The following is a 25,417-nucleotide window of genomic DNA, read 5'->3' as shown; positions in this document are numbered from 1 at the left end:
CATAATTGCATGTATTGATTGCTTGTGCCTGACCAGCAGAGGGCATGTGACCGAGACAAGCAAGGCAGTTAGTTTGGTTTAGTTTCAGTTTCGTTCTAGATGCATCACTAGCATCGTGTCTCCTGTAAATGCTGTTATAAAGAGTTGAACAGACTTTAGATTAAAACTCATTCTCTTTCATAAATGTCTCATCATTGAACCCACAAAGAAATCAATACACTAACTGGATAGGTCTAGTTAACATCTGCATTAAGAAGATAGCACAGACAGGAAATTTACATAAAAGCATTACTGAATCCGTACACAGATGTGTAAACATGTCTATAGCAGGGAGAGGAATGCCATGCAAAAGCATTTGCCCACTAATGTTACCAATGGTAATTTTTAGCCTATTGCTTTGTGATGTAGAACAGAAGGGGGGAGAAATTGGGTATAGCCCCACTTGGGGCACTAGAATTGGTGGTGCGCAAATTTTATCGCCATGCGCAACTTATCGCCACCTCCAGCGATATTGGGTTGCATCGCCCCTGAAGGAGATTGCGGCGTAAAATCAGGCGCTGCACGGGACTCCTAAGGCACTAACCTGGCGGCGCTACTCAATATCTGGGCGGACGGGCGCAGCGCAGGTGCTGTCAATAATCGATGACCACGAGACATGCTGGCACCGGCCAGCTCTTAAAGGGGCGGGTCATTTAGGTTCAGCAGCCACACTCATCGCCCTGTAGGCCTCAAAATCGGCGCTGTGCATTCTGAGGCATTACAAACTTTGACCAGATGAGGCAGAGAGCGGAGCGCTTTTCTGAAAGGGCATTGGATGCTTTGGTTGGCGCAGTGGAGCGCCGGCGAGCAGTGCTGTACCCTGACAATGGCAGGAGGCCTCATCAGAACGAGTACCGCAGAGCTTGGAGGGAAGTTTCGCAAAGAGTCAACTCCAGCAGCGTGGCTCCCAGGACTCCTGTGCAATGCAGGAAGAAGTTCAACGATCTCACTCGGGTCGTTAGGGTGAGTGGCTTATTGGCAATCTTCTTCATCCCTCCATCTGCACCTGACTTTATGGCCAGAGGGTGCGCGATTAACCAATGGCTATCTGTCAGCCAGCACCCATGGCCCTTTCTGGGAACGCACACACACATTCAACTCAGGGCATAATGTAAGGGCTGATCCACCATGGGGGGCATGAGATGACAACTCAGGGCATAATGTAAGGGCTGATCCACCATGGGGGGGGCATGAGATGACAACTCAGGACAGCATGTTTCATAACTTCCCGTCCTTTCTCCTGCAGGCCAAGCTGGCCAGGAACCGGAGGGAACAGATTCGTACTGGAGGGGGCCCTCCTCAGCTGCAGGAACTCACGGACCTGGAGGAAAGAGTCCACCAGATTGTTGGAGGCCGGATGAGTGGTCCTGTCACCACTGGAGCTGCCGACCCCATTATGCACAGCGATGGTAAGGTCATCACCTTTTTGAACTGTCTCCTTGCACATGTTCCCCCCACGAGCATGCTATTTCACTCTGGACCCATGTCAGAGCATTGCAGCACTCTTGCATCCCTTGCTGCCACCCTGTCTTTTCGCTAAAGCCACTCCTCAACCTCCCTGCTTTCAGATGCTGCATCATCAGCTCGGGAGCCGGGCCATCAAGCTGCCAGGGACAGTGACTCCGGAGGCGACGACCAGGAGGAAGCAGGACCATCCGTGCCACCCTCAGGCGAGCCAGCCCATCTGCAGACTGGGGATAGTTCTTCCCTGGAAGGGAGCGGGGGGGGGGGGATGGCTCTGAGGAGGAACCAGTTGCAGGAACCAGCGGCCTCCAACAATGCAAGGGGGTAGGGAAGTTCGGGAGCCATCTCCCCGGAGGGCGCGTCAGGCCATGACTGCTGCACAGAGCGCAGAAGAGGTGCGTTCCCTCGCAGAAATGAGCGCCCAGGCTCGACTCAGGCACACTGAGCTGATGGCTGCAGTTGCAAGGATGCCTGAATCCATCGAGACACTGGCAAGGAGTGTGCAAGTCTTCGGGGCAGCACAGGAAAGGAGTCTGCCCAGGGCTTCGAGGCAGCCCTGGAAAAGACTGCCCAGGGCATCAGTACATCACTGGAAAGGACTGTCCAGGGTGTCGCTACATCACTGGAAAGGACTGTCCAGGGGCACTGGCACCTGCCACGCAAGTGCTGAGTGCTGCCACGCAGTCCCTCGCTGGCCTCATGCAGAGGCTGATTGAGGCCACACAAGCACTGACTGCTGCCACCCTCGATGGATCAGGCAGGATTACCCGGGGCCCTTGCAGCACCACAGCAGGCCAGCAATCTGTGGACCAGCCGATTGGTGCGCATGCTTCGGTGCTGCCCCGTCATAGTGCCGGTCGACCACGGAGCAGGTGTCCGCTCTCAGGATGTCAGCATTCCTGATGCCAACGCTGGCACGTCTCCCCTGCAGCTGCCATCACCTGCAGGACAGACTGCTTCCACCCATGCCCATTTGGAGCAGTCAGCATCCGGGCCCTCCAAGCCCAGAGTCCGTCCAGGCTGTCCCTCAGGGGCATCTGCGCTTTCGGACAGTCAGCAGGCGTCCCCCAGCCTTCATGCAGCCACTGGGGTCCCATTACGGAGGAGCTGCTGGGAGGGAAGGGGCCGTTCTCGCAAGAGAAGTAGATCACCATCAAAGGGGAAAGAGTAGAAGGTGCTGCTGAGACTTCCTATTTCTAGAAATCAAGGCCGTGGATGCTGGTCTGAATGTTAGTCATGTTTTGGATAGTCTCCCGGGTGTGCGAGTCACTTATGTGTTAGTTTGTTAGTTAAGCTTTCTGTTGCCATTGCTTTGTCATGTTGGAAGGAAGCACAGTTTCCAAAATAAACAAAAAAATTTAATGTCATTGGCCATGTCTGCTATTTACAATCATTCTGGCCTTCATAGGCTTTGGGTTATCTGAATGGTTCCATTCCTGGTCTTCGAATGGCACCAAGCAGTCCGTGAGAGGGGCCTGGAACCGACTCATCAGCCTCTGACGGACGGCCCTTCCAGTTTCTCGGACCCTCCCGTCTTGGTCCTCCTCCTCCTGCTCCTCCTCCTGCTCCTTCAATGTCTGCTAGCATTGGCAGGGTGGTGAGGTTATGGAGCATGCAGCAGACAACGATGAAGTGGGAGACTCTCTCTGGTGAGTACTGCAAGGCTGCTCCCGAATGGTCCAAACAGCGGAACCGCTGCTTGAGCACGCCGATTGTGTGCTCCACAATGTTCTTCGTCGCCTGATGGCTGACATTGTAGTGCTCTTCTGCAGGGGTGCTGGACGAACGGAGCAGGGTCATCAGCCATGGGCACAGTGGATAGCCCTTGTCGCTGAGAAGCCAGCCTTCTGGGTGAGCCGGGGCCTCGAAAAGGTCAGCGACTGAAGTCTGGCGCAGGATGAATGCGTCGTGGCTGCTGCCTGGGAACTGTGCATTGACCGCCAGGATCAGCTGCCGGTGGTCACAGACCAGCTGCACATTCAAGGAGTGGAACACCTTGCGGTTGCGGAACTCCTCGCGGTTGCGGAACTCCTCAGGATTCAAAACAGGTGCCTGCAAAGCCACGTGCGTGCAGTCAATGGCGCCCTGCACCATGGGGAAGTCCGCTATTGCCGCGAAGCCCTCTGCGCGCTCCCGCTGCTTCCCCGGTGTCACATTGAAGGAGATGTACTGCCGCCGCCTTTTAAACAGGGCATCTGTAACCTGCTGGATGCAGCTATGCACCGCAAACTGGGAGATGTTGGCAATGTCCCCAGTTGCTGACTGAAAGGAGCCGGTCGCATAGAAATTCAATGCCACTGTTATCTTCACAGCCACCGACAGAGAGGTCCTGCACCTTATCTGCGGCTGCAGATCTGCCTGAAGCAGGTGGCACAGCTCAGTCACCACCTCCTTTCTGAATCGCAGCCTCCTAACACACTGCTCCTCCGACATGTTGAGGTAAGAGAACTGCTGCCTGAATACCCTGGCAGCGTAAGGTCTGGTGTGGTGACGTCTGCTGGCCCTCCTCCGTCTGGCCATTCCTGGCCTCTCTCCCTCCATCCCTGTGCCCTTTCCAGATGGTCGAGCAGCAGGACGTTCCCCTCCAAAGCAGCCCCCATAATAATAGGTCACCAGAAATTAAATAGGGTGTAAACGCTCACCAGCAGCAGGGTGATGGTATGAAGGCTGAAGGTCCTCTGGCAGCGCTGTGTCACTAGTGATATGTGTAGTGTATGTACCTTTAAGGGGAGAACTACTTTTTACAGCTCCTGTATATTGTAGTACCGGCAGTGACCACACCTGTATATAAACCCTGAACAGGGATCTGTACTGTTAGTTTTTAGAGTAACCCTCATCCAGTAAACACCTGTTGATTGTTCCTCTGCAGTCTGTCGATTTATTGAAGGACACCATACATCAAGATTCACGGATTTAACATTGGCGACGAGGATGGGATGGCCAACACATGGCGACTCACTGTTGCCAGCATTCTCATCCAGAAGAGAACAGCTGTCAGTATGCCAGGGGACCTTGATGTGTGGATCCCGAGTGGTAGTTCCACCCAATTTAAGGGAGAGAGTGCTCAATGAGCTTCACGAAGGCCATCTGGGAGGGGTGAAAATGAAAAGCCTTGCTAGGGCTTATGTGTGGTGGCCGGGGATCGATCAGCAAATCGAGGACCTGACAAAGAGCTGCTCAGGATTCCAGAAGGTCCAAAATGCACCACCACATGCCCCTCTACACCCATGGGAGTGGCCCTCCTCTCCATGGCAACGGGTGCATATTGATTTTGCTGGTCCTTTCATGGACTCAATGTTCTTAATATCCGTGGATACACACTCGAAATGGCCTGAGGTGATCAAAATGTCCTCCACCACCACGGACCATATTTGCCAGGAACGGCTTGCCAGAGCAGATTTGCTCTGATAACGGACCACAGTTTGTGTCCAAAGAGTTTCGGAAATTTATGAGAAGGAATGGGGTAAGGCATTACCCATCCGCCCCGTATCATCCAGCCACAAATGGATTGGCTGAGAGGTTCATACAAACCTTTAAAAAGGCAGCAAGGGCCATGTGCGATGACGACATTCCACTGCAGCATAAGGTGGACAATTTCCTGTTAGCCTACAGAAATGCGACACATGCAGTTACCAACCAGACCCCGGCCATGATGTTCTTTAACCGAAGGTTGAGATCTCGTCTGGATTTGCTCAGACCAAATGTATGAAGAAATGTTGAGAATAAACAATTCCCGCAGATCAATGAGAAGCCGACAAGGAGCTTCCATGTAGGGCAACCAGTCTTGGCCCGCGACTACCGAACAGAGAAATGGCAACCAGGAACGATATGCACACGGCAGGGGCCACTAATGTACACAGTGGATGTTGGGGAGAACATTGTGAGATGCCATGTCGACCAGATCCTAGCGTCACAGGAACGAGTCAATCCCATGTCTCGCGTACCTGGTGATGAACCCTACATACAGGTAGCATCTACCCCAGAAACAGTAGCATTGGGAGCTGATGAACCAACCGACGACAGGGGGGTAGAATCGCCTCCGCACCAAGAGCAAGACACTCAGGAAAGGCGCTATCCAGAAAGGATCAGGAAGCCGCCCCAAAGACTGAATTTATAAATGGACTATTTTCAGCTAATGTTGCATGTTAAAAGTGTTAACTGTTAAATGAATGTTATGGTACTGTTAATCTAAAAGGGGAGGAATTGTAGTGTATGTACCTTGAAGGGGAGAACTACTTTTTACAGCTCCTGTATACTGTAGTACCGGCAGTGACCACACCTGTATATAAACCCTGAGTAGGGATCTGTACTGTTAGTTTTTAGAGTAACCCTCATCCAGTAAACGCCTGTTGATTGTTCCTCTGCAGTCTCTGTCGATTTATTGAAGGACACCATACATCAAGATTCACGGATTTAACAATACGGCTCAGAGTTCAACTTTGCTACTCTGTGTAAATCTCAAAGAAGTTGCGCTCCCAAAATGGCTGCCGCTTTTATACCAGTGCAGCCCCCTTTAAAGAGCGCCTCCCTAAGCCCGAGAGCGACTGGGGAATGTTCCAGGAAGCTGTCCTTATTAGCGCCGGTCAGAACGGAGGGGGGCGCCACTGAATTTCCGGTCCGGGGCGCCAAAAAGGTGTTGTACACTGAAATGATAACATGATCTGCCTGCGCCTGCAAGCGGGCGCTAAGATTTAGCGCCGGTGCTAAAACCCACTCAATGTGGCAAGAGGCGCTGGGTTCACTGCGCCCGCCCGAAAATTGAGTAACGCCCCAATTCCCGGCCTCTTTAGGCGCTAATCGCTGGCGCTACCAACCGAATTTCTCCCCCAAGGAATTTTACTGCCCTCTAAACTGCACTGTATCTGACCTACGATTGCTAGTGTTAACACTGGGTATCAAAGTGAGAGAATGCTTCAGTCCCTGGCTTGACACCCCTTGATGTGAAAAACAAATCACAAAAAAGTTTAAAAAATAAGGCACACCTGCCATCATTCTGTGTATTCACGACAAATCTGTCAGAAAAGAAATCAGCCTAAGTGGCTCCGTTTTAACCAGTTTCCTTTACTTTCCTGAAAGCTGCATATTCTCCAAATGCTTTATAGTTTGTCAAAGGAATACTGCAGGGAAGATTTTTTTAAAAAGGCCATTCCATCTCATCCAGTATCTCCCAGTTTGTTAACTTAAAAATGAACATAAAACTCATCAGCCTGTGATTTCATTTTCAGTCTCAAACAACTGCCCCAATCATTTTATTGATTGTGACCACTATTCAAAAAAGGTGGCAGGGAGAAAACGGGGAATTACAGACCGGTAAGCCTGACATTGGTAGTGGGGAAAATGCTAGAGTCCATTATAAAGGATGTAATAGCTGAGCACTTGGAAAACAGTGACAGGATCGGACAAAGTCAACATGGATTTACAAAAGGTAAATCGTGCTTGACTAATCTACTGGAATTTTTTGAGGATGTAACTGGTAAAATAGATAAAGGAGAACCAGTGGATGTGGTATATTTGGACTTTCAGAAGGCTTTCGATAAGGTCCCGCATAAGAGGTTAGCGTGTAAAGTTAAGGCACATGGGATTGGGGGCAAGGTATTGACTTGGATAGAAAACTGGTTGGCAGACAGAAAGCAAAGAGTTGGAATAAATGGGTCTTTTTCCGAGTGACAGGCAGCAACTAGTGGGGTACCGCAGGGATCGGTCCTTGGACCCCAGCTAATCACAATATATATTTATGATCTAGACGAGGGAACTAGATGTAACATCTCCAAATTTGCAGACGACACAAAGCTGGGTGGGTGTGTGTGCTGTGAGGAAGATGCCGAGAAACTCCAGGATGATTTGGACAGGTTGGGTGATTGGGCAGAAGCATGGCAGATGCAATATAACGTGGATAAATGTGAGGTTATCCACTTTGGTGGCAAAAACAGGAAGGCAGATTATTATCTGAATGGCAATAGATTGGGCGAAGGGGAAGTGCAACGAGACCTGGGTGTCCTTGTGCACCAGTCGCTGAAGGTAAGCATGCAGGTGCAGCAGGCGGTTAAGAAGGCAAATGGTATGCTAGCCTTCGTAGCGAGAGGCTTTGAGTACAGGAACAAGGATGTCTTGCTGCAGTTGTACAGGGCCTTGGTGTGACCACATCTTGAGTATTGTGTGCAGTTTTGGTCACCTTATCTGAGGAAGGATGTTCTTGCCATGGAAGGAGTTCAGCGAAGATTCACCAGGCTGATACCTGGGATGGCAGGAATGACGTATGAGGAGAGATTGGGTCGATTGGGCTTGTACTTGATGGAGTTTAGAAGAATGAGAGGGGATCTCATTTAAACTTATAAAATTCTGACAGGACTGGACAAACTAGATGCAGGAAGGATGTTCCTGATGGTTGGGGAGTCCAGAACCAGGGGTCACAGTCTAAGGATAAAGGGTATGCCATTTAGGGCAGAAATGAGGAGGAATTTCTTCACCCAGAGTGGTGAACCTGTGGAATTCTCTACCACAGAAGGCAGTAGAGGCCAATTCATTAAATATATTCAAGAAGGAGTTGGATATACTTCTTAAGGCTAAAGGGATCAAGGGGTATGGGGAGAAAGCAGGGACCGGGTACTGAATTTGAATGATCAGCCACGATCACATTGAATGGCAGAGCAGGCTCGAGGGGCCGAATGGCCTACTCCTGCTCCTATCTTCTATGTGACCGTTAGCTAATTGCTATTTTTGTTTTCAGACTGCGTCAACACTTGGAAATGATGAGGGATGACAGAGGAGCAATGCAGGCCAAGTCCAGCACTGAGCAGTAACTAGAGATAAAAGTTGTATTATCATACTAACTGCCATCCCAGAAACAACTGTTAGCGTTTTACACTGATGGCCAGCATTTTCTGGCTAGTATTTATCTGTCATGTTATCTGAAAATCAACATGGGATATAACTTTCACTTACTGCCACATATTGCTCCTGCGATGCGCCATGGGACGTTTTACTACATTAAAGATACTGTATAAATGCAGGGTGTTGTTCTTGCCCCAAAATACACCTCAGCAAATGATTCTGCACGACACTTTTTTTTATACTATTATGCAACCACATCAAGTGGCTCATGCTTAAAAGATGTTAGGCACCTGACCGAGGGTGTCAGTAATATTTTCTCCGACATGATTATAGCAGATTGCTGTCAGTAATGATGTCCGAGATTATAGTGTGGGCCATTTTTTTCTATATTTAATTCATAGAAGAATGTTTTAAATAAAACAATAAACATATTTATTGTCACACTTACTGATATGGTATAGATAATTCATTTACATAGATCACCTGCAGATTGAACAATCCAGGCATCCTATTAATAGAATGGAAACTAAGTTTCCTGGTTTCATGTCGAGTCTGCTGGCTCCTCTCAAAGGAAGCATGTGGTGTGGCTGGTACAATCTGCTGTGGGGTGGCGAGGATGCAGCCAACAATGGTAGTGCCACTCCCCGAAATGGTGCTGTGGGGAGGCAGCCCGTTGACTCCATTAGTGGCAACTCTAAGCTAGGAGCTTCCTGCAGATTCCAGGCCATTGTGATTCTTTGCATTCCAACGGTCCCTATTTTATGCAGACAGTCAGTGTTTTAGAGTCTGTGTACAATTTTGTCAATAAAAATTTGCGTGGATTCAAACTTCCCATGCTCTTCGGAGGTTGCCCCACGAGTCATGGTGGCTCAGTTTGTCTGCCTTGCCAGGCTGTGCGGCTGCTGTGCTTGGCAGGGAGGATTAGTAGTTGTTGTTGTTGGAGAGGGAGAGAGCTGTGTAGACTTGACTCAACTGGAGGTAAAGCACTCAAGCTACCAAGAACTGGCAATTGCTTTGAAGTATTAGGAGATGTCATTTTATTAACAGCTGAGGATTCCTCATTCTCTTTTTCTCCTGCAGTTTGTTTCCAGGGTTCACTGGCTAGTAGCTGTGCCCTCACCCAAGCTTCCCGCCCTATGGGTCATTTCCTGAAACCTGTGCCTCTCACTAGTGCATGGAGGACACTTAATTGACAGTAATTAACCCAGACTCACATTTTCAATCAATCCATTACCAATGTCAATCTCATCCCGCGTCCTTTATATCAAATCCTAAGGACGAAACATCCATTAAGGATCCAGCAGCAAAATGACCAGTCCTGGTCACTCCCACATAATTACAATGAATAATTGGTATTGTTTTTAAAACAATTGCATTAAAATGAAAATGATTAATTGCCTGCAGGATTCTAGGAGTGAAAAACTGACTTAATTGTGGTAATGAGAAATTATTTGTTGTGTGAATAAAATCAAGTCATTGCAATGTAACGAAACAAGTAATTCAGCTGAACGTTTACCTTACAAAAGTTTCTGACACAGAATCTAATCAAACGCCCCACTCAGGTTTCTTCCCCATCTCTTAATGAACAGCAAAAGCAGAGAAGCAGGCAGTCCGAAATGCTAATGGCTGCATAAACCATGGATAGTTACGATGTATGGGTTTGGAAGGGATTTGACACTACAGTCCTACGGAAGTCCGTATACTACGATTACGTGCAACTACTATAATTTATATTTTAAAGTATCTATAACCCAGGACAAATAATTTTGGTTTGAACATTAGAATCATGGTGGACTCCAAAATGCTAGATGCACAAAAGGAAGTGTCCTCACACACACCCAGCTCAAAAGAAAAGAATGTTGGGTATACCTACAGCTTATATTACAATAAGTTTTAATTTATTGTATCTGCTTTGTTCTTTCCATCATGCTACACATAGGGTTAAATAGGCAAAAAAATAGGATTCTGTCTGCTCATTATTAATAAGAGGATAGTCCAAGTAGAGCCATTAAGTGGAGAGTGCAGAAATGGTAGAAATACTAATAAGTACTTTGTTTCACAGAGGAGGTGGATGTTGAAATTGTGGAAGCACCAGAGATGACTGTAGAAGAATTGGGTATATTATTTAGAGCAAGATAATACTAAAGAAGTTACTCAAACTAAAAGGAAGACAAATCACAGGGACTTCGTGATTTGTATCCAAGAATCCCAAGAGAAACTAAAGAGATAGCAGAGGATTGGACTATAATGTTCCAAAGTTGTGTGGAAAGGAAAATTGTGCCAAGGACTGGAGGTTGGTGAACGTGACTCCCCTTTTCAAAAGGGACAGGGATAAACTAGGCAATTATTGACCAGCTAGTCTTACTTTAGTTGATGGTAGAGTCTGGGAGACAGACTTTCCTGTTCCTGCACTTAGGGCTACTGAACCACTTGGGCACAGCGATATAGGAAATATCAGGCAGTGAGGAGTATGTGCTCGATTTTCCATCCATCTTCCATCCCAATTTTTTGGTGTTTGCTACACCCAGGCAATCCAGGAGAAGGATAAGCTACCCCTCTAACAGGGGATGAAATTACTAAGCACTTGAAGAAACAAGTGTTAATCAGGGCCAGTGGTATGAACTTCTATAGGGTAGGTCATGCTTAACTAACCTTACAGGATTCAAGAGATAACAGAGTGGATGTGGTTTATATTGATTTGCAACAATAATTTGATAGGATATCACATAAGATACTCCTGGCAAATGATAACACTTGTAATTAAGGGAAATGTGGCTACATGGATAGAGACGGTTAGAGTACAGAAAACAAACGGTAGGAGTAAAAGGACATTTCTTGGAATAGAAAGGTGTGGTGAGTCATGTTCTACAGGGGTTTGTCTGTGTTGGACCTCTTGTTATTTACTGTATAAATAAACTGCACTTAGGAACTGAGGAAACATATTGTGACCTGGGCAGTGAAAGGCTGCAGGACATACTTAGGCTAGCATATGGGCAGATAGGTGACAGATGCAGTTCAATGTAGAGAAATGTGAAGTAAGAATAATATACACCTTAAATGGTGGGATTTCAAATTAAATAAAAGGAGCAGATACATAGGTCATTAAAAGGTGGAGCCGGTGACAGTGAGGAGGAGGCCACGGCGACTGGAGCATTTACATCCCAACGATGTGCTCGGCGAGTCGGGCGGAGGCAGCGCAGCGCAACGAGCAGCAGCCACGACGACCCGCTACAGCACGTCGGCCGGCAGCTCCTTGGCGGGAAGCTCGCAGTCCGACTGGGAGGAGGGGAGCCGGGCATGGTGGCCAGAGGTCGGATCATGAGCGGGAGAAGCAGACCACCACACGTGGAGCCGGCAACAGTGAGGAGGAGGCCGCAGTGACGAGGAGGACGGGGCGGCTGAGGGACATCATGCTCCCACTGCCATTGGATGCCATTGAATTGACTTTCTGAACACGGTGCTGTAAGAATAGCTGACGTGTCCCTACGGGGAGTAAGCATTCCATTGTACTTGTACTAGTACTAGTTACATATGGCAAATAAAATTGAATTGAATTGAATTGAATTGGGTGGCAGCACTATTAAATAAGGTGATAAAAAAGGCAAATCAAATTCTTGGTTTCGCATTTAGAGGAATTTAAATAGCAAGAAAGAAATGCTGAACTTGTATAGTACTGGATACCAGAGTTGGAGTGTTGTGTGCAGTTTTAGATATATCCACATAAGAAGGATATAAAATCAATGGAAAGGCAGCTTGATTGGTTCACAAGGTTCAGGGGTTACAGTTATGAAAACATTCTTGAGAAATTAAAAGCTTTTTTTCACTGGAGCAGAGAAGGATCAGGGATGATCTGATAGACATCAAGATTATGAAGGGTTATGATAAAGTAAATAGTGATATTGTTTTCACTGGTCAGTGAATCTGTACACGAGGACACAAATTAATGATAATCACTACGTCACTTCTAAAATGAGCACAGGAAAGTGTTAATGTTATTTCTCAAGGTGGTAGGAGGTGCTGTCGAAGAAGTTTGGGAGGTGCTGTCGAAGAAGCCTTGGCGAGTTGCTGCAGTGGGTCTTGTAGATGGTACACACTGCAGACACAGTATGCCAGTGGTGGAGGGAGTGAATGTTTAAGGTGGTGGATGGAGTGCCAATCAAGTGGGCTCCTTTGTCCTGGATGGTGTCGAGCTTCTTGAGTGTTGTTGGAGCTGCACTTATCCAGGCAAGTGGAAAATATTCCCTCATACTCCTGGCTTGTGCCTTGTAAATGGTGGAAAGGCTTTGGGGAGTCAGGAGGCGAGTCTCTCGCTGCAGAATAAGTGTGGTAAGTGGTACTCCGTAGCAATTAGTATTGGAGCTGCCCTTATTTCCATATAGATAAATGATCTGGACTTGAATTGAGGTACCAATGAGTAGCCTCATCTGTAGCACAGGGAGTGAATTTGGTCTAGTTTCTAATGAGAGGACTTCCTTTGAATAGGCTTCAGGCACAGAGAGCTTGGCCTGCAGTATTTTGGCTAGGGATTGGAAAATCCAGTGATGAACAACTCTTAATGGGCAGCCTTTAAAGGGCAAGCTCTGGTAGAGGCAGAACAATGGAGCAATTGATCAGAATGGCAGAATGGAGAATGTAGGCAATACTGCTTCCTTTGATTATAAAAAATTGGAGGCACTGATACAGGAAGTGAACCAAAAGAAGGCAGCCCTACTTGGGGCTGAAACCCACCTCAGTAAAAGCACAGGTGCAAGCTGAATGAAAGGAGGTCATTGACCAAATCAATGCAGTCACCCAGGTCCCTTGCACCTTGCTGCATGAGGTAGGATGAAGGCCTAGTAAGTAGCTACACACTTCTCCACACATTTTATATGGGGCTCCATCAAGTAGGTCATAAACCTAAGATGGGAACTCCTACATTCTTTGGGAGGTATTATTTCAAGCAGTGTCCTATTGCACACACCCTTTCATTGTGCCAAAGCTGAATGATCCACTTTTCTCACAAGTGGAGGTGGCAGATCTGGAACAGCAAACAAATGGTCAGGGTGTCCTGCTATTAGGGAGTCTCTCCATGTAGTCAACAGCCATGGATGTAAAAAAAAAAAGCCCGCATATCCTAAAAGCCTACCTTCACCCCAATGTTTCTTCTCCTTTGAAAAATGTAACCACTGGACTGCAGCTTCCGATGACATTATGGCTACTAACTATGCAACGCCTATTGATGTGCATAATTATATTGTTGTGGCCAGATACCACCTTAACATCAATGAAGTGCATGTAGGCCATATTGTTCATATGATGAATGCCTAAGCCCACAAGTGGCATCTCTGACACACTGCACTGGAGGGAAGCCTGTCCAGCTGATCACTTTTCCGGTGCAAACATAGCATCTGTCACCTGCTTGATACAAGTGCGCTTTGTAGGCTGCTTAACGCAGCAGATGTCCCTGGGTGGCTTGGAAGGATCTGGTAACATGAAAGCTTCATGCTGTGGTAACCTTAACTTCTATAAGAAGTCACACAACACCAGGTTATAGTCCAACAGCTTTATTTGAAATCACAAGCTTTCGGAGCGCTGCTCCTTCGTCAGGTGAAGTGGAGAAATGCATAAAGACACAGCTGTGTCTTTATGCATTTCTCCACTTCACCTGACGAAGGAGCAGCGCTCCGAAAGCTTGTGATTTCAAATAAAGCTGTTGGACTATAACCTGGTGTTGTGTGACTTACATTTGTCCACCCCAGTTCAACTCCGGCATCTCCGCACCTTAACTTCTATAGGAAGGGCTGTAAATGTTCCAGATGTTTGCAGGTCCACCTACAACTGGTACAACTGTGTGACAGCTCACCTTGTGAAGCAGAGGCAATGAAAACAAGTCTCAACCAGGTACTTGCGGAGTGGTCTGTAAGCTCAGGGTAGTGACAGGGGCAGACAGAATATTTCAGGTATCATTGCGCCTGTACTTGGTGCTCCCTCAGGTACTCCTCAAAATCAGCCAGCACATTTGAAACCTGCATTTAATACACATGGGATACCACTTAAATGCCCACAGCAGCCAAGAATAATGAAGAAAAGCATTAGCAGCAAAAAAAAAGGAAAATGCAAAAATGGCAGTGTTCCCAGCAAAAGTTAATATATGCGGCAAAATATCGTAAAATTGTTCCGGAACTGCAAAAAACACCCAGAGAAACAAATCAAGATATTCAACTACTTGCAAGAGTTCTATCTGAGCAGCCTAGATCCAAGGATCCTTAATGCACCCATGTAAAATGGGTGAGCAGAATGCAGTGGATGGTCCCTTATCCAGAGTCAGGAATTCCAGTGGGGAATTGCGTTTACATAATAGCCCATTTAAATGAGGTCTGTGCATATTGTTGGGCAGCTTCAGTTTTTTCCTGCAGAAATTGCTATTCAGGAAATTTGGTGCATTCGCCTGCAGGCTCGAGGTCCCGACCACTGCCTGCTTCCTGCAAGGTGCCATACTGCTGGTGTAGCCTTGAAAGATCAGTGCTAGAGCCTTTTGTATGGTCTGGGGTCCTATAGCCAATAAGCCCTTTAGTTATAGTTGTCAGTGCACCCATGTACTGTATTCTGAAAGGAAAAGATTGCTTGATTTTCTTGATTTGTCCACTGAAATATCAAAGCATATCTAACATCAAACCTTCATGTCAAGAACACCCAGGCTTCCCATTCACCAACCCCCCCCCCCACCCCCATCGCTGCACCTGCTTAATATGTTACATCTCCAGCTTTTTCCAGTTCTGATGAAGGATCCCAGACCTAAAACGTTAACCCACCATCAAACGCATCTTCCCCTCCCCTTTCAGCATTCCATAGGGACCGCTCCCTCCGAGACACCCTAGTCCACTCCTCTATCACCCCCAGCACCCCTTCGCCTGTCACCTTCCCGTGCAAGCACAGGAGATGCAACACCTGCCCTTATACCTCCCCCCTTCCCACTGTCCAGGGCCCCCAAACACCCCTTCCAGGTGAAACAGCGATTGACTTGTACTTCTTGCAATCTAGTATACTGTATTCGCTGCTCACGATGCGGTCTCCTCTACATTGGGGAGACCAAACACAGATTGGGTGACCGCTTTGTGGAACACCTCCGTTCAGTCAATAAGGGTGACCCCGAGCTTCCGGTCGCCTGTCATTTTAATTCACCGCCCCATTCCCACTCGGACCTCACCATCCTTGGCCTCTTGCATTGTTCCATGGAAGCGCAACGTAAACTCGAGGAACAACACCTCATCTTCCGATTAGGCACTTTACAGCCTTCCGGACTCAATATTGAGTTCAACAATTTCAGATCATAACCTCGGCCCCTATTACATTTTTACTTATTTTTTATCCACACCTTTGTTTTGGTTTCCCCCCCTCCCCCTTCCTTTTTTTTTTCTTTCTCCCACATGGCAGCTGTCTCCCATTCTGCCAGCGCATTTCACACCTAATCTAGAGCTGTCTTTTGTCGCCACTATTCCTATCACCATCTCGTCTCGTTTTGAATACCTCTTAATGTCTCTTCTCTTTTGTACTCTCCCAGCCCGGCCTCTTAATCTATTTCATTCCCTGTGCCTCTTTAGTCTTGATAAAGGGTTTTGACCTGAAACGTTAACTCTGTTTCTCTCCACGGATGTTGCCTGGCCTGCTGAGTTTTTCCAGCGTTCTGTTGTTATTTCAGATTTCAGATTTCCAGCATCCGCAGTATTTTGCTAAAGACTTTCATCTTTCATCAGTCTGGGCTGAATGGATGTAAAATATCTTGTGGCATTATTCGAAAAAGAGCTGGGGAGTTCTTCCAGTGTCCTGGCCCACATTTATACTTCAATCAACATCATGAAAACAGTTCAATTGGTCATTTATCTCATTGCGGTTTGTGGAACTTTGCTATGCACATATTGGCTGCCGTATTTTCCTACAATAGTGACTGCACTTCACTTTGTTGTCTGTAAAGCACTTTGGGATATCTTGAGGTCATGAAAGACACTATATAAATGCAAATTATTTCTTTCTGAATGCAAACCTTACTCCCAGAGGTGATAGTGTGCTAATCCACAGTGTTACCCAGTTCCCTGCCATCCAACCCAACCCAAACTTCAATTGAAACACCATCTCAAAAGTAACAAGATAAGCAAAGAAGCAAAACTTTTACTTTGCATTTAACCTGACTGGGAAATGCTTAATGCTGAAACATAATACCTGCAATCTCAACATTGACATTTTCCGCCTTATATGAGTACTAAACATGCCCCCTCACTTGGCAAGCACAGATTAGTTTTAAGACATGGGTTGGTTTGGCGCTGTTCAGGTAATTTTATAGATTATGTATGCCTTCAGGAAAAACTAAGTACATTTTTAGTACTCTAGTCATTATGTAGTAGCACTCTTTCCTACTTTATTTAAATCTACAATGAACATTTTTCACAGTGCTCACCAAGGGCATGGCAGCTTTGCTGCTACACTGCTCCAACAGCCACATTATCCTTGAAACCCTGTAACCGTTCAGCAGAAAGGCATGCTACAAATATAAAATTGTTAATTTATTTCATGTGAAAAGGACTTTCACAATACTGAGCCAGTGTAATCTTGGAGGGTGGCGGAGCATGTCGGGGGAAGCAGTCCCTGGTCCAGGCAAAGCTCTTTTGCATGCTGCAGCTTCATGCTTGCAAGAAGATCTTCCTCCAATCAAATATAGGTGAATTGTAAAATATGATTGTAGTACAAATCAAGCAACTTGTTTTAAACAAAAGAAAGACAGGCACTTCTGGGATAAAAATCATGCTAAGCAATATTAGCCTATAACCTGTTGATAAATTTACTAATATGCATTCTCAACCAGTCTTCCAGATCCAAAATAACAAAGCTCCCACCCCCACACCTAACAAAAAGGGATGATAAATTTACTAATATGCATTCTCAACCAGTCTTCCAGATCCAAAATAACAAAGCTCCCACCCCCACACCTAACAAAAAGGGATGATAAACAAGAATCACTTTTTATCCATTGACCTAGCACAAGATACAACATTTGCAAAACATATCCAGTCAATGTAAAGTTGCTATTAACAAGGAAAATCAAATACAGAATGCATCTCAAGGCTTTTGATTAGGAGTAGAAACAAGTTATTCTAACCTTGTTCAGACCATTAGTGAGGTCATATTTGGAATACTGTGACCAATTTATGGGCTCCCCTTTTCAAAACAATATTGATGTGTTTGAGGAGAGTCCAGAAAAGGAGGAAGAGAGACAGAGAACTGATCTTGTTCTCATTAGAGAAAATATTGAGAGGATAGATGATCCAGGTTCTTAGTTTGTGGAGAGGAATGGATAATTTCACCCTCAGAATTGTTAAAGCAATTAGTGCTAAATCAATTAGTGGCATCAAAAACAAACACTTTCGGACTCGGAGAGAGGCTGGAATGCTACCATTGAACGAAAGGCTCGCTCCCCAGCACTCAACAGAGAAGTGATTAACCGCGGGACAGTCGGGCTGTGGAAATGCAGCTTTAAAATGTCATTACATGGTTGCGATTTGAATCTGGTTCAAGGATTGAGCCTGAACCATCTCTACGATTCAGCGCCACACAAGGTGGTGCTTTTACCCCTCTGAGCCACTGGGGGCAGAGGGAGATGGAAAATAGATTTTTTAAATTAATTGTTTCAAATTGGACAGAACCAGTGAGGGGTGATCCACATCACCAGACAATCGGTTTCCCAGTCAACCTGCAGCTCTGCTAAGTCATTGAAATGGTCAGGTGCAAAAATATCTTGTTAGGAATCAGTTTGGGATTTATATGGATATTTTTAGATGAGATAATAAAAAGCCGTACAGAATACACTTCGATGGCTTCAGTAGCTCAGAAATCAACCAGTGAAGGCTGAACAATGTAGAATAAGATTTGATAAATATTCAGAAGTATTATTTTTACCCTTACTTTTGAGACAGAAATTTTGCAGAACCTTTCCCCAACAAATGAAAAAGATTGGGTTGAGTCACTGATTAAACAGAGAGCATGTAGTCTGTGGAGGAACAAGTTTGATGGATCAGATGACATTTATTCAGTCTGTGCTTTCTTACCTTATTAGTACCTAATTTAAAAGATCAATGGTAAACTTTGTTTTCTCTTCAGGGAAATGTTGAACTAGAAGATGCCACGTTTCATTTTTGTCACAGTGATGGGTTTAAATGTGATTTTATATTATTGCATTGTGTATTTGTAAACAAACAAGATCTGCTGAATGCTTTGATAAAGGCAGTGGGGGTGGATTTCCAAAAGACTTCCCCTGTAACTTCCTCAGAAACCCCACAATACACCAATATTCTGCGGCTCTTCCAAAGTTACAGCAGACAAACCCCCACAGAAATTCACAGAGTAGTTTCCTTATGGTTACTCATGGCTAGGTATGAGGAAAGTGGCATTATAAGCAGGACACATACAGATCAAGTATCTTATTGACACATTTACACATAACTTCTACATTCATTGGCCTCAGACCTCAAAAGGTTGGTGGAAGCCTACATCTGACGAAAGGTCATCGACCTGAAACGTTAACTCTGTTTCTCTCTTCACAGATGCTGCCTGACCTGCTGAGTTTCGCCAGCATTTTCTGTTTTTATTTCTTAACCAGGTGTTGGTGTCAAATGGAGATGGAAAACACACACAAACTTGAAATCTTGCTTTCTTCCAACAGGCTCTAGCTCAAGCAGTAAGGAAGGACTCAACATCCAGTGGGTGGAACAAGCCAGAAGCACATAGGAAAGCAAAGTTTGCATGGTATTGAAGCAACCAAAAATAGTTCTATAATACAGAAGTTCACTTTACAAATCAATTCGAACAATTGAGTGGGTCTGCCCTTAACACATTCAGTACATTACAGGAACCTTTTCTTACAGGAGGTTAACCCTTGATCATGAGCAAATTCTATTAATCATGGGACAACAAATCAATAGACATAGATATGGAGAGATGGGATAATTTGCTACTCTGATTCGTCAATGGACAAAGTGGTGGTGGCTGCTCAGCTGAATATTTATATATACACACACAAGATTCCACTGAGGAGGTATGTTCTAAACATTAAAAAAATAGAAAAATGCTGTAACTGAGGCACATTGGAAGTGCTGAGACATATGTTTACTGACCCCTCCAGAGGCAGTGGGGCCTCAGCAACAATTACACACATGGCCTCTGGAGACAACGGTGAAAATCACCTCCTTAGATTGGTCCCACTGCCTCCAAAGGCAGCAGCCATTTTTTTCTACTTGATAGCAAGCTGAACACTAAGCCCAGCCAGTAATGCAGTGTCCCAATCGCTGGCATGTATCAACTTGACCAGCCACTGGGGAAATGTAGTGGGTAGAAATAAGTTAATGAATTCTGACTTTCAAATACTGAGCACACACAATTGCTTCAATACTGTGTAAATGTCCCTACAATACAAAAGTGCAGATTCCGCAGAACTGGGAGGCTATGGTATTACCGAACTACTTTCCATGAGACAGAGATAGATGACAGTCTGATGAATGCAAATCGACAGCACAGAAATACCAATAATTCAAGATGAACTTGCAGTACAAATGGCAGAGCATCCAACTCCTGCCTAAAAGATCATGGGGGTGAAATTGGTCTTGCCAGTAGCACAAAATGGGCGAAAGTGAATCGACAGCCCATTTTATACCTCGCCAATGTTCCTCTTATCTGTCCTAATTCTTTTTCTGGTTTGGTTTGGTTTGTTTTAATTGGTCACCTTTTCTTTCTCCATTTCTGTTTCGCAAATGTTCTCACCCCTTGGTTCTTCACTTTCCCTATTTTTCTATCACAAATTTTTCTATATTTTTGTTTCTTTCACTTTCCTTCGGTTTTCCTGCTGCCTTGCTCCATAAATAGATTGGCGCTTTTGTTAAAATAGCAGACAAAGAAATTTCATACCAACATGTTAGTATGCGTTGCCAACATCTCACAGCATGTCATCCCAATAATTATATCACAATTGCTTCTGCTACTACTATAATATAATGGTGTATTCTGGCTTATTCTTTAACATTGCTAGAAATGATTGAAATACCAAGATTGCATTAGCATCAGCTACATCATCAGATTTTCAGGTGGCCATTACTGAGACCTGGCTACAAGCTGGGCATGATTGAAGTTAAATATTCCAGGTTATAAAGCTCTTTAGAAAGGATAGGAAAACTGGAAGGGGAGGAGGGGTAGCCTTATTGATTAAAAATACTATTAAAACAATAGTAAGAGAGGATATAGGTAAGGGAAAGCAATCAATCAGCAGAGACTCTATGGCTAGAATTGAGGAATAAGAGAGGACTTAAAATTGTAATGGAGTTATCTGAAGTCCTACTGATAACAACAATGAAGTGGCAGAATTTATTAATTCAGGGAGATTAGAGGCTTGTAGCAAAAACATTGTTTTATTGTCAGAAAGGTAGTGAATTTCTTGAGTGCATTCAAGATAGTTTTCTGGAGCAATATGTTCTAGAACCAACAAGAGGACAGGCCATACTAGATTTAGTAATGAGTAATGAATAGTAAGGGAATATTTATCGAACAGTGATCATAATATGATCGAATTCAATGTTAGGTTTGAAAAGGAGAAACGTAACAATTACTAAGATTCTAGATATTGGTAAGACTAACTTTAAAAGGGATGAGACAGAGACTGACAACAGCAAACTGGTAAAACTACAGATGAACAGTGAGAGGTGTTCAAAAAATAATTTCACTTAATACAGGATCAGTTTATACCCGTCAGGGGCAAGAGCTCTACTTTACCAAATAAAACAGCCATGATCAACAAGAGAGGTGAGAGCTAAACATAAAACTAAAGGAAAGAGCATACAAAAGTAAAAAGAATAGTTTAGATCCTGAGGTCTAGGAGAGATATAAAGAACAGCAAAGGAAGGTAAAACAATTAGAACTACTAAAAGGGAATACGAAAAGAAACTTGTAAGGGATATCAAGATTAACACAAAAAGTTTTTACAATTACACTAGAAGAAAAAAGGCAGCCTCGGGTAATGCATGTCTTTTAAAAACAGATGCCAGTAATATCGCAAATGAGAATAAGGAAGTGGCAGATTTATTGAATAATTACTTTGGCCCTGATATTTGCGCGGGGCCATGAAGAGAGCGGGTGAGGAGGGGAGAATTTCCGGATGGGAAACTAGAAGTATGAGTTTCTCTGGTCGTTTGGCAGAAATTAACTCCAATTGTCTCGGCAAGTTTCCCGCCTGACAGCCAGACAGACTGATAGGCCGGCTGCTCGTCGGGCAGGAATGCAGCTGGGAAGCAGATGCCAGGTAAATAGGAGTTCGGAGTTTGCAGGATTGTGTGGGGTGTCGCAGTTCTTGGGATACGATCAAGGGGTCTGTAAACAGGTTAGCTTGGGGGGCCGGGGGAAGCACCCCTGCTCCTTCTGGCCCACAATCACAGAAATCACAGAAACCCCACAGTGCAGATAGAGGCCATTTCGGCCCATCGAGCCTGCACCGACACATATCCCACCCGATCCCCGTAACCCCTACACCAACACATATCCCACCCGATCCCCGTAACCCCTACACCAACACATATCCCACCCGATCCCCGTAACCCCTACACCAACACATATCCCACCCTATCCCCGTAACCCCACGTATTTAATCCCCCTAACACCAAGGGTCAATTTTTATCATAGCCAATCAACCTAACCCGCACATCTTTGGACAGCAATGCTGTAAATGCACTTATCTCATGGATTTGGCCCTTTGCTCCTCCTTTTACCTGCCAGGATTCCCAATCCCCGGCAAAGCTGGCCTCCATGGGTTAAAAATTAAAATGGAGGCACACAGCCTCCTTAAAAGATTTATGACTGACCTGCCTCCCAAGAGCAGATTTGTCACCTGCCTCCCAAACTGCCTCTGTTAAAACCAGAAGAGGCTTAGTCGGAGGTGGATTGAGGTTTGAGAATTTTTACCTCCCACAGCCATCATTGGTGGTTAAAATTCCCCCCTTTGTGTCAGTCTTCACAGCAGAAGATGAGGATAATATACCTGACATTTCAGGGAAACGAATAATGCAACAAGGATTGGTACTTACTAAAAAGTTAAAGTAAGGAAGAAAGCGGTTTTAGAACAAATAATGGCACTAATGATTGACAAATCCCCAGAACCTGATGGTTTCTACCCCAGGGATTTAAAGGAAGTCGGTGAGGAAATTGCAGATGCTTTAGCCAAAATCTTTCAAAGTGCTCTCGGTTCAGGAATTGTCCCTTTAGATTGGAAAATTGCAAATGTAACTATTATTTAAGAGAGAGAGAGAGAGCGAGAGAGAGAGAGAGAGAAACCAGGAAATTATAGACCTGCTAGTCTAACTTTTGTTGTGGGGAAGATATTGGAATTAATAATTAAGGACAAAGTGACTGAGCACTTAGAGAAATGTGAGAGAGCCAACATGGATTTGTAGAGGGTAGGTCATGTCTAACGAACCGAATTGAATTTTTTGAGGAAGTAACTAAAGTAGTAGACAGGGGAATGTCTATAAATGTAGAGGATATGGACTTTCAGAAGGCATGCAATAAGGTTCCACATAAGAGACTGTTAGCTAAAATTAAAGCCAAATTATTGACCTGGTTAGGAGATGGATTAGGTGGTAGCAGAAAGAGAATAGGGATAATGGGTATGTACTCGAATTGGAAGGAAGGTACTAGTGGTGTCCCACAAGGATCTGTGCTGGGGCCTCAACTAGTCACTATATTTATTAATGACTTAAATAACACAAGAGAGCCATATATCCAAGTTTACAGATGACACAAAGATTGGTGGTATAGAAAGTAGTGTAGACAGGAGCATAACATTACAAAGAGGCATTTTTAGATTAAGCAAGTGGGCAAAACTGTGGCAGATGGATTTCAATGCAGGCAAGTGCGAGGTCATCCATTTTGGACCAAAAAAGGATAGATCCAAGTATTATTTAAAATGGTGAAAAGCTAGGAATAATGGAGGCCCAAAGAAATTTAGGGATCCATGCACACAGCTCACTAAAATGTAGTGGTCAGGTAAAAAAAAAAATCAAAAAGGCCAATGGAAGGTTAGCCTATATATCTAGAGCACTGGAATATAAAAGGTGATGAAGTTTTGCTAAAGCTATGCAAAGCCCTGGTTAGACCAGATCTGGAGTACTGTGTACAGTTCTGGACACCACACCTTAGAAAGGATATATTGGCCTTGGAAGGGGTGTAGTGCAGATTCACCAGAATGTTATCAGGGCTCCAAGAGTTAAATTAGGAGGAGCAATTATAAAAATTAGATTTGTATTCCCTGGAATATAAAAGGCTAAGGGGTGATTTGATTGAACTTTTTAGGATTTTGAAAGGAATTGATAGGATAGATAGAGAGAAACTTTTTCCACTAGTGGGAGTGTCTAGGACATGGGGACATAACCTTAAATCAGAGTCAGGCCATTCAGGACAGAAAAGTTAGGAAACACTTCTTCACACAAAGGGTGGAAAACTCTCCCATAAAAAGCAGTAAATGTTAGCTCAATTAATCATTTAAAATCAGAGATCAATAGATATTTGCTTGCCAAGGGTATTAAGGGATATGGAGCCAAGGCGGGTGGATGGAGTTAGGATACAAATCAGCCAGAATAGTGGAACAGGCTCAAGGGGCTGAATGGCCTACTCATACCTCTCATATTTCATCATGTGTCTGTTCACCAACCATAGCATTTTGGTAAACTATTGTTAGTTAATTCCTCCTATTCTTCTTGTAACCGGAGATTCAGGGAAAGAGATTGAGTTGGTTGTATGTTCAATCCATCTTCCTTCACACTTTGAACTAGCTTTTTTAATCCCTTGTTTCAGAGATAATCCATGCTTTCCAACTGCATTCACAGAACCTCACAGCAAGATTAATAGCAGGAGAGCGCAATCAAGGCACGTCGGGTATATACTGGTGAACATCAATTCCTTACAAACGCTTCAAAAAATAACAATTAAATGACCCCCTCCCATCATAAAAATACCAAGGAGAAAGTGATTTTAGGAAGAAAATTCAGCTTTTAAAAAAAGAGCAGTGAAAGCAGGAGGTAGACAGAGAGAAAAGTGCTGTGAGAAGGTTAAAAAGAGAGACTACAGAGACAAGGCTCTGCCCTGTGCCGTAACAGAACAGGATTAAGCGGAGAGGGCTTGAACAGAGTGTTTTATTTGGGAATTTGGAAAGAGTGGGAATTCGGAGAAGAGGGGGAAGGAGTTGTTGCTTTTTGCCTACACTACTTGTAGTGCTTTGTGTTACAGGTAGATATTTAATTTCAGTATCCTTAATTTAATTTAGATCAAGTAAGTAGTCAGGAAACTACACGGTAAACTAAGATAGCTAATTAAAAATTTAATTAAATAAAACAAGGTAATATAGTGATGGCAGTGCAGGTGGTGTGCCGCAACTGCAGCATGTGGGAGTTTGTGGAGAGCATTGCAATCCCGGACAACCACGTTTGCAGTAAGTGCCTGCATCTTGAGGAACTTCAGCTCAGAGTTTTTGAGCTGGAGTCTGAGGTGCAGACATTGCGGGGCATCAGGGATGGAGAATGTTACCTGGACACTTTGAGCCAAGAACAGTCACACCCCTTAGGTTAGGTAGTGGTACAGGTCTGGTTAGTGGTCAGGGACAGGAGGGTGTGACTGCAACTCTGGCAGGTAAGGGGACCCCAGGTGCAGTGCTGGAGGAGCCTCAGCCTTTGCCCTTGTACAACAGGTATGAGGTTCTTGCTACCTGTGTGGATGAGGGAAAAGCCTGTAGGATGGATGAGCAAGTGGACCATGGCACCATGGTGCAGGAGGCCATTCAAGTGGGGGGGGGGGGGGGGAGGAGTGAAAGGGAATATAGTTGTGGTAGGGGACAGTATAGTCAGGGGGATAGATACTGTTCTCTGCAGCCATGACCGAGAGTTCAGAAGGCTGTGTTGCCTGCCCTGTGCCAGGGTTAAAGACATCTCCTCGCGGCTGAAGAAGAACTTGGAGTGGGAGGATCCAGTTGTCGTGGTCCACGTAGGAACCAACTACAGAGGTAGAACTAGAAATGAGGTTCTGCTGC

Source organism: Somniosus microcephalus, chromosome 3, assembly GCF_052327205.1.
Source record: "Somniosus microcephalus isolate GS21.2 chromosome 3, FLI_Smic_1.0, whole genome shotgun sequence".
Taxonomy (NCBI): domain Eukaryota; kingdom Metazoa; phylum Chordata; class Chondrichthyes; order Squaliformes; family Somniosidae; genus Somniosus; species Somniosus microcephalus.
The sequence above is the reverse complement of the archived record's forward strand: the minus strand, read 5'-3'. Positions refer to the sequence as shown.